The following is a 6,000-nucleotide window of genomic DNA, read 5'->3' on the forward strand; positions in this document are numbered from 1 at the left end:
CTTGTCCTCTCTGTTCTCTACACTGCAACCAGTGCTCCCATAAAAATACAAATTTTATTAAATCCCTCTACTGCACCTTACATTCCATACCCCCTTCACATTTACACACACATTTCAAACGCTTGGGTGGCTTCCCATTGTTTTTGAAGGTACAGACCTGCAGTTTCATCATGGTTTCATCTTCTGCAGGGATTGAAGTCTGCCCACTTACCCAGATTTCAGACCAAGCCATGGCCCCTCACCTTCAACCTCCATCTCAGAGGCTTTCTTTTGTCTCCTTGGGTGACCTGGGCTCTCTCTTACCATAGAGTCTTTGCACCTGCTTGTCTCTTGGTCTGTCTGAAATGTTCTTCCCTGTGCTTATAGAACTCTGATTCTCTTCCAGATCACAGAGTAAACAGTATTTCCTCAGGGAAGCTTTCCATACTACTTCAGTTTTCTTATATTATCCATTGAACAGTAATATTGGTATAGTTAACTTCAGAGTCTCTTTCTGCATTTGTAAGTGTGCATTTATTACAATGATTATTTTATTAATATCTACCTCCAGTCCTTGCCAATAGATTAGAAGTTCCATTAGCAGAGGGATTGGATCTCTATTTTTGCTAACAGTTATATCCTCGGTGCCAGGAAGAGCTCCCAGCACAAAATAGGTGCTCAGTAATTATTTATTGAATGAATGAAAGAATGAATATAGAAGGTGGATCTGAACTCCTCTCCTAGATAGAGCAAGAGTAGGGACATAAGTTCAGGGTGCATCTCTTATACTACATTCATTATAAAAAAAAATCTTACTATTATTTGCCCTGCAGGATTCTGCCTGAAGGAAAATGATGGTCACTAACCATTTCATACAGAGGCAGATTTGAGATGCACAAAGGACTTGGAATTTAAAGACTTGGTTGTTTGTGATTAACATGAAAATTTTGGACAGTCATTTTACATCTCTAAGCCTCAGTTTCTTTAACAAGTAAAATGGGAATGCTAATACCTATCTTGTAGGATTACTATTTACATAAAATCAGATTGCATTTAAATCTATGGTTTATATTACAAGCTCAAAATGTTCATTAATAAGAAGAAAGTCAACATACATTGACACTGAGTCTTTTCTACAAATTTTACTTATCAAAAGCAAGCAAACAAATGCAGTAAGAAAAGGGACCTCATTTTATATAAGGTCAACTTCGATTGAGAGAGGTTAAGTAAAAGCAAAATGGCCAAAGTTACAAGTCTAGGAACTAATGGAACCTGGTTCCAAACCCAAGTGTATGTGATCCCCAAGCCCTGCTTTTATTCACTGATACCCACCCCTTTCACTTAAAATTTTTCTTTTCTAATGTCCTAAAGTTCAAGAGAGTCTACTATTGACCATATAATGTTTTCAGTTTTATTTTCAGCAAGGAAGTGAACCTAAATTACAAAAACCTGATCAAGTTTGAATGTAAGAATGAGTTTTCTCCATAAGTAATTTAATGTTTAATAATTTTTGGATATACCCCAAGTAGATGCTTAATAAATGAGAATTGATGATAAAAATGTCTAAAATCATGCTTTAGGATTAGACAGATCACGTGGGTCCATTAGCTTTGGTACTATCTAGAAGCAGGAAAATGAACTGGTGACATTGGGAAGGCTCTCAGAGTCATTAACCTTCATGGGGAAAATTGCAAACACAAGGGGTAACTTTGCAAGTCATCTTAGCAAGGACAGGAATAAGTAAAAAATCTTCTGTTCTTACAGAGGAGAGGTGAGATGTACTAATGAGGCTGTTTAGAGAAGTTAGAGTTTTCTCTGTTTGTGCCACATGATAGAGAAAAAGGGCTCCAGTCTCCAAGGCTGTCACTCCATCACCCTTCGCAACACTAAATTCACTTAATTTTCTTTTTTTCACTTTAACAGCTAAAGATGTTATCACTTTTGCTAATCACTTTTGCTGAGGTCACTGAGAGGGTAATACTACTCCTGGTGAGGCTAATGAAAAGGTACTGTGGTGACATGAGTTAATTGCCTAGTTACCACACAATTACCAATTTATGCTGTACTGATGTTAACAGAAAATGAGAGAGAGCTAATACTGTGTGTTCTGAATGCTGCGTAATATAACATAACATGAGAACAGTACTTCGTAGTATGCGACATTTTCATGAACAGGTTTACTCATGTAAAGAAGATTGCAAAAATATATGCTTTACCATATTTATTGGTCTAGTGATGCTTTAAAATGGACCTAATAGCTTACTGACCTTTCTTTTAATTATTTTCCCTCTTCATCATTCAGGTTTCAAATACCTGGCTGCTAGATTAAAAAATAAATATAATAAATGTAATGTTTAGCTACAAAAATGTCATTTTACTCCTGAACATAAGTTCCATTATGACTTTGTGTTCTGGTAAGTGAAATATGTTATTTAAATACAGAAGAAAAGAAATAGATTAGACTACATAAACCTCCTCAGTTTCCATAACAGAAAAAAATATTTTTTTTAAAAATTGAGTTAGACAAAAACAAATCCCTTTTTCTACAGTTTGGTTACATTTTCATTTCCACTTAATTTGCAGGAGCATATTAAGTGTTTTACGTTTACATTTTCACAAATTCCTGGGAAAGAAAAAAAAGCTTTTTTTTTTTTAGTTTTGAACCCCACCATAATGAGGTATAATTGATAAACAATAAAATGAATTCATTTTAAGTGTACAGTTCAACAAAAACACAAAATGTTTTAAAATAATATATACTTGAAGACCAGTTCAAGAAGAGGAAGGAACTGGTCACTTCTATAAAACCATCCATTGCATCTCTCAATTCACCTTTTGTTCACTCTGAGAAAGTTTACACTCTGAACACCAAGCAGAGTCCATATCTTACCTGTCTCTCACACAGATGTAGAGCAAATATAAGAGTAAATTTTCTGTCAAAATAATTTAATGTTACGCGGTTTTCAGTTATACCTCAAGCCTACCCTACCCACATTTGCTGATAATGAGTCACAATGAGAGGGTGATGAGAAGCTAGAATAAAAGTCATGAATTCTTTGGCCTTATTCAATCAACAAATACGTGTCAAGTACAAGGCACTTGAATAGGATACTGGAGACACAGTAATGCCAGGACAGACAAAGTCCCTAGAATTTGTTTTTTCACCTTTCAAGCATTTGTGTAAACTATTTAATATTAACTACAAAAGCAATTCCTGCTTAAACACTACAGTAGATTCTATTCTCTGCAATCAAATGCTGACCAGTAAAACTACTAATGCTTTTTTCTATATGCATGGTCCCAAAGTATTGTCCTTCACTGAATGTGTCTTCACTGCTGACTCAAGATACCGTCCACACTGTAGGGCACAAATGGGATTACTTACCATTGACACTGATGGGAAAAGTAATTTTCTAATTGTTTGGGAGCTGAATGGAATCCCCATTGTGCAGAAAATTGACTACCATCGCACTTGATCTTAAACTGCTTCATGCCAGTAACTTTATAGGCTGCAAAAGAATATTTAAGGTTAACAGAATTGGCTAGATCAGTTTCTCATAGTGGAGATCTAAGAGGGACATGCTCATGATCACTGCAACGTACCCATTGTGGTATGCAGGTCTACTTCTCCACATAGATTCAGGGAGCATTTCCCCCAAGTTTCTTGGGGGCCCCTCTTCCTGAATGGAATGTCAGAAGAAGGAGGTTAGTGAGATGAACTACAACCCTTGTTGTTGCATTTCATCGTGGACCAGAACTAGTACGAATCCTCTCCTACCTCCACCACCCATTCTGAATTTTTTCACCCTCTGCCATCTATCACCTGGGCACTCTTACTGGCTTTCCTGTTGGTGTGACCCAAACCTAAGTCTTCAGGAGCATGAAGCCTTGATATTCATATCCTTCTTAATGCAAGATTGTTACATGTGTCTGCGGACAGTACAATAAGTCAAGGGAATACAAGGAGGCACTCAGGAGATCATCTGGGTTCCACGTGTATTCCTTCCTGACTCCTTAGTTTAAAAGCATCCCTACTTCTTCCTGCTGATCAGGAATTGCTCCAGTTAATGACTCCCTTTCTTGTCTGCTAGTCCCTGGGCACGAGGAATCCAAAGAGCCTTAATGGTAGTCATAATCTTTAGTTCAATGGGATCCTTGCTGTGTCCTCTGCAAGAGTGTGTCTCTGTGGGGAACAGAACTTCCAGTCCTGCAGGGCTCAGAGTTGTGGGAACAGGAATCATAGTATTTCCAGGGGGTCACTGTGAGTGACGGTAATAGATACCTCTCCTGCTTCAACCTTGAATCCTGGATCCATGTGTTCTTCCTCCTGTGGACACAGTATCCTATAGAGGTGTTCAACTTGGTGAATCCATGTGTCTTGAAGGATGGCACACCATCCATTCAGATGTTTTCTCCAACATGGTGCTTCAATTATACCTTTGGAAGGCTGATCCAGAGGTAGTTAAGCAGGAATTGCTTTAGTAGTTGATATTAAATGGCTTACACAAATGTTTCAAGGGTGAAAAAACAAATTCTAGGGACTTGGCCTGTCCTGGCATATGACCAGTAGATCCCATAGTCATGGACCCACTCCCACTCCTCCTTTGTTGTAAAGCAGGTCTCCCAGTCAGATGCTGTGCTGTGTGGGACTCACTGCCCATGACTCAGGCTGTGGGTCTGCTGCCAGGAAACACAAACCTGTGCCCACAGTAGTCATGATCCCTCTGAGGAAGACCACAAATGTATCTGCAATACTTGGAAAACAGCCCCAGAAATATCCACTGGTTCCTTATTTTTATCAGCTACCATTCTGGCAATATGTAACTGGGAGCATGGATAGCCCTAGGCATAGAAGAAAGAGTTAGCCATAGAGGGGTAGAATTTAAAGGACACAGGGAAAAGAAAGCCCACGGTCCCTCTTCCAGACCCCTTGGTGATGCCCGAAATTCCACCATTTAAGATTTATTTTCTCGATTTAAAATCTTTCCCCAGCCCAGTTAAAATCCAGATGTCCTTGGGAGAAATAAAGCATTAAGCTATAGCAATCATAAACATATTTTGCATAGCCAGTCAACAGCTAGCGTATATGAAAAAAAAGGGAGGAACCAGATTGCAAGCATGAGGTACTGCATGAAGAGCTAAGGCTATGGGAGCACTAGCTACCTCCAAATCCTATTGAAAGAAAATGTAAAAATTCTATATTAAATTAAATATATATATATATATTGCCCAATCATTGAGGGAGAAAATGTTTTGAAAGTGAAAACAAAATTTGTTAATTCATATTCATAAGTGATGAAGAAATCGACAAATACAGTATATTTAAGAAAACAGAGGTAGCATAGAGGGAAAAACTGATGAACTCTGTCAGAGGGAGTTGGTGTACTATAGGGAAGGATTAATTATTCACAGAGAAAGTGATGTTTGAAAAATGAGTAAAAGTGCACCAGACAGATGAGAAAGGAGAAGAGCTGGCATGTGTAGGAAGGTTGGAAACCAATTCCCTTCTGTGGTACGGCTCCAGGAGAACCAAGCTCTGAGTGGCCGTGGCAATCAGTGACAACAGGGAAGTACGAGGCCAGATCGGGAAAAGCCTGGCAGAACACTCTAAGCAGTCTGAAGCCATATGATGGGAATCTGTAAGAAGTTTTTAAAGAGGTGACCATGTTAGTACATTTTTGCTTTTCAGAGCCCTTAGGGACTTGAACCTGGGAGGCCTGAGCACACAAAAGGTCCCAGTTTGCACTCTGGGTGCCCAGAAGCAAAGTTCTGTGTGTCGTGCACTTGTTTACTTTTTCTGAAAGAAAACCCATGACTTTGATCATATTTTCAAAGTGACTATTCCAAGAACATTTAACAAAATCACTGACGTGGAGTTAACTGAGAACTAGAGGTAGGGAGTTAAGAGAGTTAAGGGAGGCACAGAACGTGCGGATTTTTATTTTTAAGTATTATTAATTAAGATACCAACAGAGTAAACAGGGTTGAAATACAAGAGATGAGGCGGTCACTACCATTGCT

The sequence above is a fragment of the Choloepus didactylus genome, chromosome 14, assembly GCF_015220235.1.
Source record: "Choloepus didactylus isolate mChoDid1 chromosome 14, mChoDid1.pri, whole genome shotgun sequence".
NCBI lineage: Eukaryota > Metazoa > Chordata > Mammalia > Pilosa > Megalonychidae > Choloepus > Choloepus didactylus.